Source organism: Solanum pennellii, chromosome 3, assembly GCF_001406875.1.
Source record: "Solanum pennellii chromosome 3, SPENNV200".
Classification (NCBI taxonomy): domain Eukaryota; kingdom Viridiplantae; phylum Streptophyta; class Magnoliopsida; order Solanales; family Solanaceae; genus Solanum; species Solanum pennellii.
The window spans coordinates 14,785,368-14,799,890 of record NC_028639.1 but is presented as its reverse complement, the minus strand read 5'-3'; the positions used below and the strand labels follow the sequence as shown (position 1 = coordinate 14,799,890).

Below are 14,523 nucleotides of genomic sequence, written 5' to 3'. Positions count from 1 at the left end.
ATTAGTTTTTCTAGGTTAGTCAAGGTATATATTTTCAAGACTAATTAACTACTCTGTCAAACATATAATAGGAAGAATAATTTATACATTAATTTTATGAAATGACATAATTATAGTCCAACTATTTATAAAGAACGGAGAGAGTAGTTGTTAATCATAAACGTATGAAGCATTCTTTTTTGTAGTGACTGATATTTTTATGTTGAAAGTGACGATTGGCAATGAAAAATATGAATTTTAACATATAATTTGTTTTCTTCTTTACTGATTCACCACAAGTTAAAAAAGTTTAAAAGCAAATTTGACTCAATTAAATTTCAAAGTGAATATTGAACCATGAAAGTCCAATTATAACACAATGAATTTTCTAGAAGAATTTATCACTTTTAAATTTTGTTTTTTTCTTTCTTTGTCCTATGCCCGAACAAATAATTTTTTCATTGAATTTCCTTCACCCCAAACCAACTTTTAACATCTTTATAATGTGGGAGTCATGAAGCAAAATGAAAACACAATAATATCCAATGGCTTCAATTTTCTTACAAGTTCTTGCACTACTTGTAGTGCTATAAATTTTTCAAGTATTGCATAATAAATTCATCAAAAAGAAGGAAAAAAATTCCTCCAGGCCCAAAAGGGCTTCCAATTATAAGAAATCTCCATATAATTGACAAAAATGTCCACCAAGAACTATATCAAATAGCCAAAAAATATGGTCCCGTAATGATCATGAGATTTGGTCTAGTTCCTATAATTATTGCTTCATCTCCTCATGCTGCTGAACAATTCTTGAAAAAACATGATCTTATTTTTGCTAGTCGACCAAATAATAGAGTTGCTCAATTTGCCGCGTACAATCAAAGAAACTTGACGTTTGCAAAATATGGACCTTATTGGAGAAATATGCGAAAATTGTGTACGTTAGAATTGCTTAGTATTCTCAAGATCAATTCATTTCAATCCATGAGAAAGAAAGAAGTTAGAAATTTTGTGACTTTTATCAATCGGGCAGCTACTAGTGGTGTTGAAGTTGATATTAGTGCTAAAGTTGCTACACTAAATGCCAACATGGCTTGTTTAATGATATTTGGGAAAAAATATATGGATGATGACTTTGATAAAAGAGGTTTTAAAGATGTTATTCAAGAAATTATGATAATAACAGCAACACCAAATATTGGTGAGTTTTTTCCATTTCTTGATGTGTTTGATTTGCAGGGAGTTGTTCGTCGTATAAAAGAATTGGCAAAAGTTTTGATGAATTTTCGGAGAGAGTTATTGATGAACATATTCAAGATTCCAAAAAGGAGAAAAAAACCAAGGATATTGTTGATAATATGATGGACATCATGAATTCTGGAAAAGCAGAGTTCGAGTTTGATCGTCGCCATATCAAAGTTATTTTAATGGTAATATCTTAAAAGTTAATTTTAGTTGAGTTTAATGTTAAATTTGACAAGATTCAAAAATGGATTAATGAGAAGATATGGTAGTTAGGAGGATAATTCTTCATTGGTATAAAAGTCAAGATAGCAACTTTTATAGGTGAAATTTAGGTGAACCATAAATTGATTTCACAAGGTAAATGTTGACATCTTGACATATTGTGATGTCATGGATGACATCAATAGGAAGAATTTACTCCTATAAATAGGTAGCTCCTAATTCATTTGTAACACACCTCTCACTTGCCTTCTCATCTCCTAAGGCATTTGTTCTTCTTTCTCTCTTGTAGTATTTCACTTGTATTCTTTTGGAGTGAAATAAATATTGGTTGGTTGTGTCCGAGGAGTAGGCAAAAGAAAACAAAAGTTTGCCGAACCTCGTTAATTCCTGGTGTTCTTTCTCTTGTTGTCTCATTTACTATTTATTAGCTACCTTTAGATATAGTAGTTGTGATTCCATCACTCTCTATATATTCGGCTTCCGCAACAATTGGTATCAGAGCCAAGGTATTATCTGAGTATGCTCTGTGGTTGCAGCATAGTCTGAACTTCCACATCAGAAAAAGATTTACTTTGGTCTTTGAATTATTAGCTAGTAAATAGTATTTGTAGTAAAATGGGAGACAAGAAAAATGATGAGTCCACATCAAGTGTCAATAATACGTCATCATTGGCATCTTCGCTTATGACAAGAATTGTGTCAAATGCGAAATTTGCTGTTGAAATTTTTGACGGGTCAGGACATTTCGGAATGTGGCAAGGCGAGGTCCTTGATGTTCTTTTTCAACAAGGGCTAGATATTGCCATTGAAGAAAAGAAACCAGACGGTGTAGGAGAAGAAGATTGGAAGATTATCAACCGTGTTGCTTGCGGTACCATTCGATCTTACCTTGCAAGAGAACAAAAGTATCCATACACGAAGGAAACATCTGCAAATAAATTATGGAATTCATTGGAGGAGAAATTCTTGAAGAAAAACAGTCAAAATAAACTTTACATGAAAAGAAGACTGTTACGCTTCACTTATGTTCCCGGTAGCACAATGAATGATCATATCACCAGCTTTAATAAGTTGGCGACAGATTTGCGAAATATGGACGTGACTTTTACGGATGGAGATATGGCCTTAATGTTGTTAAGTTCACTTCCCGATGAGTTTGAGCATCTTGAAACGACTCTACTGCATGGGAATGATGAAGTATCTCTCAAAGAAGTTTGTTCTGCCTTATACAGTTATGAACAAAGAAAGAGAGAAAAACAAAAAGGCGGAGAAGCAGAAGCACTAGTTGCGAGAGGTCGTTCTCAAAATCATATGAGAACGAAGAAAGGGAGATCCAAGTCAAGATCGAGACTCAGCAAAGATGAATGTGCCTTTTGCCGAGAAAAAGGGCATTGGAAGAAAGACTGCCCAAAGTTGAATAGCAAAGCCAAACCAAATAATGGGAAGGCTGTCATGGATTCAAATGTGGCTGATTGTGATGATTCCGATTACTCACTAGTTACAACAGATCCATCCAAATCATCTGATGTATGGTTGATGGATTCAGCTTGTAGTTATCATATGTGTCCCAATCGGGACTGGTTTATTGATTTACAAGAAGGAGAATGTGGAGTTATTCACACTGCAAACAATAATCCTCTTACCGCATATGGTGTTGGTTCAATCCGATTAAGGAACCATGATGGATTAAGTAGAACATTAACAGATGTTCGATATGTACCAGATTTGAAGAAAAATCTCATTTCTGTAGGAGCCCTAGAATCAAAGGGGTTCAAAGTCATTGCAGATAATGGCGTGATGAGAATATGCTCTGGTGCACTGGTGGTAATGAAGGCAATTCGAAGAAATAATAACATGTACCACTATCAAGGTAGTACAGTTATTGGGACAGCGGCAACAACATCCAATGACGAGAAGGAGGCAGAAATGACCAAGTTGTGGCATATGCGCTTGGGGCATGCTGGAGGGAAATCCTTGAAAACTTTATCAGATCAAGGATTGCTAAAAGGAGTAAAAACTTGCAACTTGGAGTTTTGTGAGCATTGTATCAAGGGAAAGCAAACAAGGGTTAAATTTGGAACAGCTATCCATAATACTAAAGGTATTTTGGATTATGTTCATTCGGATGTTTGGGGTGCTTCCAAAACACCTTCATTAGGTGGGAAACACTATTTTGTAACCTTTGTTGATGACTTTTCTCGAAGATTGTGGGTGTATACGATGAAAACAAAAGATGAAGTATTGGGAATTTTTCTCAAATGGAAGGCGATGATAGAAACTCAAAGTGGCAGAAAGATCAAGTGTCTTCGCACAGACAATGGTGGCGAATACAAAAATGATCTTTTTCAGAAAATTTGTGAGGAAAATGGCATCGTTAGACATTTCACCGTAAAAAATACACCACAACAGAATGGAGTGGCAGAACGCATGAACCGAACTTTGCTGGAGAAAGTTCGATGTATGTTGTCCAATGCTGGCTTGGGCAAAGAATTTTGGGCTGAGGCAATAACATATGCGTGCCACCTCATTAATCGTCTACCATCTGCTGCTATTGGTGGGAAGACACCATTTGAAAAATGGTATGGAAAACCTGCTGAAGATTATGGTTCTTTATATGTATTTGGCTCAATTGCATATTATCATGTAAGAGAGTCAAAATTGGACCCAAGAGCAAAGAAAGCTTTATTTATGGGAATTACTTCTGGAGTCAAAGGATACCGTTTATGGTGTCCAGAGACAAGAAAAGTCATTTTCAGCAGGGATGTTACCTTTGATGAATCTACCTTGACAAATAAGGTAACAATTGAAGAAGTCAACCAAATTGATGGTGCTTCAAAGCAGGTGGAGTTTGAGGGAAAGATAATTTTCCCAACACAGGGATCAAACGAGGAAACAACAGAAAATTTTTCTCTTGAAGGATAGCCAGTCGAAGAAAAGGTTCCATCTCAAGAACTTCAACCACAACTTGAATAAATAGCAACCGGCAAGCCAAAAAGGACATTAAGAAAACCTGCTCGACTCATAGATGGTGGCTTGTCGGACTCAATTGCAGCTGATGACATTCCTACCACTTATAAAGACGCAGTCCAAAGTTCAGAAGAAGATAAGTGGAGGATTGCCATGGATGAAGAAATGCAGTCCCTTCATCAGAATCATACATGGAGATTGGCCAATCTCCCAGAGGGCAAGAAAGCAATTGGGTGCAAATGGGTATTTGCAAAGAAAGAAGGATTTCCTAACCAAGAAGATATTCGCTACAAAGCAAGATTGGTGGCCAAAGGATATGCTCAAAAGGAGGGAATTGATTATAATGAGGTGTTTTCTCCAGTTGTGAAACACTCCTCCATTAGAGTTTTGTTGGCTTTGGTAGCGCAGTTAAATTTGGAACTAGTTCAGTTGGATGTAAAAACTGCATTTTTACATGGAGACTTGGAAGAGGAAATCTACATGACTCAGCCAGAAGGATTCAAAGTTGATGGAAAAGAAAATATGGTGTGCAAACTTGAAAAATCATTGTACGGATTGAAACAATCTTCTAGACAATGGTACAAACGATTTGACAAGTTTATGTTGCAGCAAAGGTACATAAGAAGCAAATACGATCATTGTGTGTATTTGCGCAAGCTTGAAGATAATTCCTTTATATACCTTCTCCTATATGTTGATGATATGTTGATAGCTTCTAAGAGTCAAGAGGAAATTGAGAAGCTAAAGATTCAACTAAGAAAGGAGTTTGAGATGAAGGATTTGGGTGAGGCAAAGAAGATTCTTGGCATGGAGATAAAAAGAGATAGACATTCAAAGAAACTCTATTTATCTCAAAAGGAATATTTGAAGAGAGTACTAAAGCGATTCGGTATGAATAAAAAAACGAAGTCGGTTAGCACTCCGCTTGCTCCTCATTTTAAGCTTAGTGATGCTATGTCACCTAATAATGAAGCTGAACGAGAATATATGTCAAGAGTACCATACGCTAATGCTATTGGTAGCTTGATGTATGCAATGGTTTGCACAAGGCCAGATATTTCACACGCTGTTGGAGTTGTAAGCAGGTACATGCACAATCCTGGAAAGGATCATTGGCAGGCTGTAAAATGGATTCTACGGTACATTCATAATACTGTAGATGTTGGTTTGGTTTTCTAGCAGAACGATAGTCAATATCTTGTTGGATATTGTGACTCAGATTATGCAGGTGATTTGGACAAACGAAGATCAACTACTGGTTATGTTTTCACTATTGCAAATGCACCAGTTAGTTGGAAGTCTACTTTGCAGTCAACAGTTGCTTTGTCTACCACTGAGGCAGAGTACATGGCAATTACAGAGGCTGCGAAGGAAGCAATTTGGCTTCGAGGATTGCTTAGAGAGCTTGGTATTGGACAAGAAGAAATCACAATATTTTGTGATAGTCAGAGTGCTATTCAATTAGCAAAGAACCAAGTTTATCATGCAAGGACGAAGCACATTGACGTCCGATATCATTTCATACGAGAAATCATAGAAGATGGTGGAGTCATAATGCAGAAAATTCATACTACAGATAATCCTGCCGATATGTTGACAAAAGTGGTGACTGAAGTCAAGTTTCAACATTGTTTGAACTTGATCAACATTGTTGAACATTGAGGATTAGGGTTGAAGACACAATCAAAATTGTTGTTGGGAGAAAGTTGAAAATGGAGAATCTTGCCAAGGTGGAGATTTGTTAAATTTGACAAGATTCAAAAATGGATTAATGAGAAGATATGGTAGTTAGGAGGATAATTCTTCATTGGTATAAAAGTCAATATAGCAACTTTTATAGGTGAAATTTAGGTGAACCATAAATTGATTTCACAAGGTAAATGTTGACATTTTGACATATTGTGATGTCATGGATGACATCAATAGGAAGAATTTACTCCTATAAATAGGTAGCTCCTAATTCATTTGTAACACACCTCTCCCTTGCCTTCTCATCTCCTAAGGCATTTGTTCTTCTTTCTCTCTTGTAGTATTTCACTTGTACTCTTTTGGAGTGAAATAAATATTGGTTGGTTGTGTCCGAGGAGTAGGCAAAAGAAAACAAAAGTTTGCCGAACCTCGTTAATTCCTGGTGTTCTTTCTCTTGTTGTCTCATTTACTATTTATTAGCTACCTTTAGATATAGTAGTTGTGATTCCATCACTCTCTATATATTCGGCTTCCGCAACATTTAACTAATATTTTGTTGATGGTATAAGAAGATTTGCATTAATTAGCAAGGTATCTTTAAGTGTTAAAGTAAATAATTTGTCATATTTTAAGATCACAAATTCCAATTTTTAAAAAAATATAGTTTTGGGTTATTTCTTGATACTTTGGATAACTTGATAGTGTTAAAGTCCATTTACTACATGGTCTATTTGTCGTTGAGTTTAACTTATATTGTAAAAAGAATTTCATTCACAACTTACAAGGAGTCTAGTAACAAAATTGTGTTAGAAACCCCCTAAGTCTACTTGGGTAAAATTAATTGATAATGTACTTGGTATTAGTTTAGCATGACTGAAAAAGAACTCTCTATGCAGGACATACTAATGGCTTCAATGGATACCTCAGCAACATCAATTGATTGGATTTTCTCTGAACTTATAAGGCACCCAAAAGTAATGAAAAATTTACAAAAGGAGTTGGAACAAGTTGTTGGCATAAATAGAATGGTAGAAGAATCAGACTTGGAAAAATTAGATTATTTAGAAATGGTCATAAAAGAAGGTTTTAGGCTTCATCCCGTCGGACCACTTTTGATCCCTCAGGAATCCATTGAAGATTGCACAATTGATGGATTTGCTATACCTAAAGGTTCAAGAATTCTAGTAAATACTTGGGCAATTGGAAGAGGTCCAGAAGTTTGGTCTGAACCCGAGTTTGTACCAGAAAAATTTATTGATAGCAACATTAATCTTCTTGGACGTGATTTTCAACTTTTACCTTTTGGCTCTGGAAGAAGAAGTTGTCCTGGATTACAATTAGGATTCACAATTGTTTGTCTTGTGCCAGCACAACTGGTTCATTATTTAGATTGGGAGCTGAGCATGTAAGGGTTATTCCTACTTATCGACTGAATGTATACTAGGTATATCAAATAGATAAGTTAAATTGAGCTGAATTAATCCAGATCCACCCAAAATTACTAAGGGTGAGTAGATTGAATAAGATTCATATGGCTAAACTTTGGGTTATAAAGGACTTGGTGTTGTGTCTTGTGTGAGAGCATTTGCGATTCGATGTTTATACATGTTATACGATATTTATACTTTTTTATAAACACAAACATTCAGTAAAAAGGTGTATAAACAATGTTTAATGTTTTAATTTTTTTTAAAAAACACTATTGCACTCTCCACCATGATTTATCAAAATTAAATAATTGATAAAACCGTAAATTGGGTTCTTTTAAGGTTGTTATGTAGAATACTTGGATGTTGATTTGGTTAGGGAAGATGAGCTAATGGTGAGGGTAATCCAGACTATGTTATTTGGAGCCTAGAGTAGGTAGGAGTATGCACACTGCAATGAAAGGGACATGACATTTCAGGTTGGTGTTCACGTTGAATCGAAGGTTTCACTTATGAAAGGATTCATGAGATTTGTTAAGAAGGGTAAAGCCGAGGGTGGCAAATGAGTCGTTTGAATCGGATTTGGATGGGTTGTATATGGATTGAGTTAAAATGGATTGAATCACAATCTACCCATATAAAATATTGGTAAATATAGATTTGATCCAATATGATTTGGGTACAATAGTTGTAAACCACTTTAATCTCTTAAAGCCAAAAAAATATTCAATCAAAACTAAGTAATTAATATCTTGAACCCATACAATCTCACCCTACCCCACACAACCCCACTCATGTACCCCCACCCCCACCACCTCCCCCAACCCAATTTCTTTTTAAAAAAGACTCTTCTGATTTTTTTTAAAAATGTGCAACCTCTACTCCCATCCCCATTATTGATTACATTAGATTTTTTAATACCACGTTCAGTTTTTTAGGGGTATATTCCACATAAATATTTTACTTACTGATTGAGTTTATGGGGATTCAATTCCTTTGTTGCTTCTAAAATTGTTTTCTTAATAAATAATTTATGTCTTGGTTTAAAAACATAACTCTTATGTGGTTTGAGATTATTACTCAAAATCTTTCTCTAAAAAGAGATGTTACTGAACTGCTCAAAACTCTTTTGGAAATCTCAGCTTAATCCTCTTTTAAATGTGAAAACATTTACTCTTGAAAATTCTAAGTTTCCATATATCATTTATGGAAAATTAACTCGGCTCTATTCTTTCTCGGCTCAAGTTCTCAATTCTTATAATAAGTTTGAAAAAACAGGTAAAAGCCTTTTCAAAATAGAGTTCATGCCAAATGATGGACGTCAACGACTCAATTCAAAGTTTTCAACAACCATACAAATAACTCGATACTCAAAACCCAACAATTAAGAACACAAAAACTTCAATAATACTACTCATTTTAAGAATTCTCAACTCATAACATTCATGCGGAATTATGAGCTTGAAAACTCAATTCAAGGACTCAAGACTTAGAACTCGAATATACTACTCCTCTGAAAGGTACTCAATTTATGAAGTTTATGAGGAATTTATGGACATGAAAGACTCGACTCGAGGGTCAACATAACAATATGGAACTCATGTATCCGAGTTCTCTCATTCTTATACTTACTTCCTCAAAACTTAGCTCAAATCAATAATTGATCACAAAAGATTCACAATTAAACTCAAATATTTTCTTGGACTCTACTCTTAACTCTCTCTTGCATGTGAAGTATGGATTCAAGAGTTATGGTTCATTATATGAAGGATCTAGTTAATAGAGTAGACTCATGAATAAATTCTCCTCCTCATGCTCACTTGTTTGATTCTTGGAATAAGTTACTAGAAATTATAGAAAAACTCCTCAAAAGATTCAAAAGGACTCTCTTGAAAAGTTCTTATATATTCTCAGGACTTAACTCTCTCTACCTTGAATTTGAATTATCAATTCAAGGTTATGAATAATTTATAGGTTTTTATAATTAGTTTAGAATCAAAGGGGAGTAAAGGTACCCTTTGAAAGAACTCAAATAGACGAAACGATGAAGAACGGGTGTGCGCAGGCGACCCTAGCGCACTGAGTGGCGTGGGGAACCAGCCCCTAAACTTCAGAGAATAATTATTGGCGTATTGACTGGCGTGGCGCGCCATTCACCCTTGTCGTGATGGTGGTGCGTTGCCCCAGGCACCGCCCAGAAAATCCGAAGGTACACTTATGCGTAAGTTTAAGTAAAACCTGAACAGACCCCATAACCACAGTAATCCTACCTTTCTTGGGCACACACTTAACATGACACACCCAACTACTATCTGCAAAGGGATAAATAACTCCAGCATCCAACCACTTGATTATTTCCTTTTTCACTACCTCTTGCATAAGAGGATTTAGTCTTCTTTGGTGCTCAATACTAGGCTTGTGATCCGGCATAGTTTGGATTTTATGAGAACAAATGCCAGAAGGGATCCCAATAATGTCTGCAATAGTCCACCGAATTTTCCTCTTAAACCTTTTCAACACATAACCAATGCCTCAACTTGCACCTCACTCAAATCTACCGCAATGATGCTTGGTAAAGTACCATATCTCCGCAAGAATGCATATCTCAAAAGTGATGGTAGAGCCTTAAGCTACGATTTCGGAGCCTCTTCAACGACAGTTTTGCGAGTAGAGAGTGGCGATTCTTCATATCTAGCTTTAATTTCTTTTGTTTGGAACGAAATTCGAACCTATCAAGTGTAGCGATCAATTCATCATAGTCCTCAATACTATCACCCTCAAAATTCATCATTACCGCTGTTAGTGCATCAACAACCAACCTCTCTTCAATAGACACATCAAAACCTCGCTCCACATTATGATTCACCACACACAATGATTTGAGATCGCTTTGCTACTTCACGGATTTAAAGAAATTAAAAGTTACCTCTTCACTATTTATTTGGAACTCCATCTGCCACTTCTCCATATTGACAAAGGCGTGCCTAGTAGCAAGGATTGGTCTCCCTAAGATGATGGGAACCTCAAAATCAACCTCACAATCTAGTATAACAAAATCAGCCAAAAAAATAAATGAATCCACATTCACAAGTACCTCTTGGAGAACACCAATGAGCTTATTGACAATTCTATTGGCCCTGAGTAATTGCATCACAGCCGGTTTCGGAGCCCCTAAATCCAACTTTTTGTAAATAGACAGCGGTACCTCATTAATACTAACACCCAAATCACATAACGCCTTTGAAAAATGTGAATAAACCCAATGGTACATGGAATCGTGAAAGCACTAGAATCCTTTTTCTTCTGCACAAGCGACTGAGTAGCAATAACACTACATGCTGCAACCTATCATCATTTTCAAGGCTTACTACCCTCTTCTTAGTCACCAAATATTTCATGAATTTTGCATATCATTCATTTGCTCCAAAGCTTCTATCAACGAAACTTTGATGGAAAGTTTTTTCAACATAGTAATAAACCTGCAGTATTTCCCTTCTTCATTCTTCTATACGAACCTCTGTATGAATGGAGGTGGAGGTCTAGGCATGAGGAAAATTTTTTGGGTAATCTTCACTTCCTTCTCAGTAGCATATTTGTACTCTCTAGTAACCTTAGTGTCATCATCATCTTTGCAACTACAATTTCAACCTCGAACGACATAGGTTGATCAATGGTCAGCTTAGCCCTCGAGTAGTGACTGCCATACAATGCCCATCATTCTTTGGATTTTTTATACTCTTGGTCGGTAGTGTGCCAAGTTGAAGTGGGTTGACTGTAGTGGACAACTGATTCATCTACAACTCAAGTTGCTTGTTCGACATTGCATGTGCAACAACTTTTTGATCGATTCCAGACAAGTCATTTAGAATCTCCTTCACATTCTAATCATTTAAATCAAACCTCTTCATCATTTTCTGCATCATACTTAAATCCTTGACATACTACCCCCCACTTCATTATTGCCAAATTCTCGATTTTGTGCGGAAACATAAGGCCCACTCCTATCGTTCTTGTTGCCATAGTTGTTCCAGTTGTAGTTGTTTTCGCGGTTGTAGTTCCTATCTAGGACATATTGTAGTTGCCATAGTGCTAACCTTGGTTTTCTTTCTCTTGGATCCAATTACCCGAGTTGGAACCTTGGGCGTTGGCTCGGAAACCCCACGTCTGATCATTCACAAAATACACATCCTCTTCATAATAACATTCCTTAACCTGTTATGGTGTATTCCTAGTAAAATAATTCACATCATTTACCTTTTCGGCACCTCCGCTTACATGCTTCGATACCAACCTAAGTTTTGTCCTTATTTGAGCCATTTTCTCATGAATATCACCAGTAGATTGACTAGGTGCAGATTGAACTGCAAAAATGATTCTTCCTATTTCTGACTTTCAAGTACTCTATGCATTATTATTTTGGGAAATCATCTCCAATTTCTCCGCGATCTCCTCAAAAGTGCACTCTCCATTTGATCCTACAACCTAGTATCAATCACAACTTTACCGTTGTCATCTTGGCCTCTATAGAGGTACTCCTTCAGTGGCTCATCATCAATACGATGATTAAGAACACATCTTATGAATGAAGTGAACCCATCCTATGAACTACTGACACACTCTCCTGGTAGTTTCACGAAGTTATTAAGTTTATCCTTGTGGTTCAAATTCTTAAACAACAGGAAATTTTTGGCAATGAACACCTTGTGCAATTGATCCCATGTATGAATTGAGTTGAATGGTAGCTCCGAATACCAGATCGCATCATCTCTAATCAATGATAGAGGTAATACTCTCAACCCTATGCCATCCATATTCAACTCTGGTTGCCTTACACAACTCTTACAAACGCTCCTCAACTTGTCCATATGCCCATGCAAATTTTCCGAAGTAATTCTACCAAACAAAACCCTCGTTGTAAGCATCTGCATCAGAGTGCTAGTCACCACAAAATGTGTGCCCTGGAGGTAGTGTAGGGAGAACAATGGGCCCTTCAAATTCAACAACATTAAACTTGACCATATAGTTATATTGCAGCCTTGGCTCTAGCGGATTTTGCACCCTAAATGCATCTCCAAGTAAATTATCGCCATGAACCTGCACATTTTCATTAACAACCCCAGGAGGCTGCAACACAACTTAATTACCTAGATTCCCAATGATTGGGTTTACTTTAACCCCTTGACTACTCATCCTTCTCAAAATTAGTTCAACATCGTATGGGGTCATTCGTTCGCCTCGACTCTGTGTACTTGGCATACACTAGATTAGAAACATGTAGAAAAAAAAACAAAAAACAAACCTAAAATTAGGAAATAAATGACTAAAGTTAAATAATGTAGTTAGACGTAATCTAAAAGCCTTATTCCCCGGCAGCAGCGCGTCAATATTTGATATGCTCAAATTATACATCCCTAAAGAAGTATAAGCAATCGTTATCATTTAGAGAACCCAACTTGTTGGTTGGGGTCAGTCCCACGAGAAATATGGTCTAGACTTAACCTTAAATTACGATTATATTTGTTTAGACAACTTGTTTCTGAGACACAAAAGCTAAAGGGGGAGGGGAGTTTCTATGTAACAAATAACGTATTGATTGTTAAGTAATAGGTGAGCAAGATTCAAACTTTGTTTTGATCAATAAGAGAGATAAACTAGGGCCTATATGTTCTTTTTAAGCTCATAACGATAATCCTAATAATAGTAATCCTTTCCTAGTGGATCACATGCAAAGTTGTAAGTTACGTATCCCTAAGTGATTGGTCCGCCAAATAGAGAATTTCACCCCGCACCTTGGTCTGGTACGTGCTTATAATTTACTAACCTCTATTTTTACCTGAGATTAGACATCACGTAAGTGTATAACTTAGTTTTCACACTCGCACCAATTGACATTAGATTATTAGATAGTATCACACTAAATCTTTGTTGATAATTCTTTGCTTTTTAACTACCTCTTTGGTCCGACAGTAGCAACAAGAAGAGTTCTAAACGAAAGAATTACCAATACATGCATCAATACTAGTCAAGAATTACTCAATTAATATTCATACGTTATTATTGCTCATGGTTCCCACAACCCTAGTTTTGGATTTAGTTAATCATACTTGCAAGAACCCAACTGAAATTTGTAGAAGGAAAATTCTTGAACTTACTTATTGAGTAGAAGAAACCCGAAATCTCGAATCAAATTGCAAAGTAAAAATCTTGTAAAACAAACTTGGGAAATCAAAATGCTAAAGTTGCAAGGTTAATTCCACAAGAGAATACCAAACTAGATGTAAACCAATAATGTGTAACCCCTAAAACGAGGTTTACATACCCCATTTATAGAAAAACTTGTCCTGAATAAAAAGGAAACAAAATAATGAAATAGGCTGCTGGATGCGGCTTCGATCAACGAGAATGACCTACGGACCATGGATTCACCTAAGGCCTGTAGGTCCCTTCCACATCTCAAGACTTAGACTTTTTCTCAGAAGCTGGAACCTTCAACTTTAAGATGCAATGGTTCGTGGGTCCCTTTTAGTGACTCCACAGTTAGATCTTTTCCCCAGGTATTGGAACTCAAAATCTCTAAATCAATCGATAGTTGTGTAGGACGACCCATGGATTGACCTACAGTTTGTTACTCCCTTCCGTAGTTCCATACTTGGTTAAATTTCCTCGAGTATCATTCCACGCCAACCCATCAATGGAGCGTGGCTGGACCTACGGTCCGTAGGTCACTTTTTGGGTGGACGCTTTTGCAAATTTTCAACTGTCTCTCTCGACCTCGTCCAAGCCTATATCCCGCAAATACAACACAATAAGCATAAATTTCAATACAAAATGGTCCTAGAGACACACAACTATTAAGTGAAATGTATTAAAAATGTCGTAAACTCACATTATATCAACTGTCAGTAGACTAGTGCAAGCCACTAGTGGATAAGATAACTGCAAAAATTAAATGTTGGATGTATGGCAATAGAGGTAGACTTCAAATGATCAGGAT

General features: G+C 36.4%; 1 pseudogene; it reads left to right on the top strand.

Moving 5' to 3' along the window:
- The first annotated feature begins 524 nt into the window (after positions 1-524).
- Positions 525-7,533, top strand: LOC114076378 (annotated as a pseudogene).
- The last annotated feature ends 6,990 nt before the right edge of the window (positions 7,534-14,523 follow it).